The sequence below is a fragment of the Pteropus vampyrus genome, unplaced genomic scaffold (assembly GCF_000151845.1).
Source record: "Pteropus vampyrus isolate Shadow unplaced genomic scaffold, Pvam_2.0 Scaffold34, whole genome shotgun sequence".
NCBI lineage: Eukaryota > Metazoa > Chordata > Mammalia > Chiroptera > Pteropodidae > Pteropus > Pteropus vampyrus.
In genome coordinates this window covers 5943617-5944010 of record NW_011888815.1, presented here as the reverse complement: position 1 = coordinate 5944010, position 394 = coordinate 5943617, and the positions used below count along the sequence as shown (strand labels likewise).

Here is a 394-nt window from a genome sequence, read left to right as displayed (position 1 = left end):
TATTCTTTTTAATGTTCTGGAAAAATACCTATCGTCACATATCCCGCATCTTTCGCTCATCCTGAGGACACACTTGCTGGAACTGAGTAGGCCTTTCACTCCTGGAACAAAACGCATCAGACAAACTTGAACTCCAAAACCTTCCCAATGCTCAGTGACCCCAGGTGATGTCACCCTTCTCCCGCTCCAGGAGATGGTCAGAGAAACCTTGTCAGAGACCCCAGAACAAAGTTCTAATCTTCTCGGCACCACACATAAAAATATCAAGCTTCAGAAAGCACACATTAGGTCTACGGCCATGCTACCCTGAACAAGCCCGATCCCGTCTGATCTCGGAAGCTAAGCAGGGTCGGGCCTGGTTAATACTCGGATGGGAGACCAGGTGCCGTAGGCG

General features: G+C 49.2%; 1 pseudogene; it reads left to right on the top strand.

Annotated features, from left to right (window-relative positions):
- Positions 1 to 288: 288 nt before the first annotated feature.
- LOC111738075 lies at positions 289 to 394 on the top strand (annotated as a pseudogene).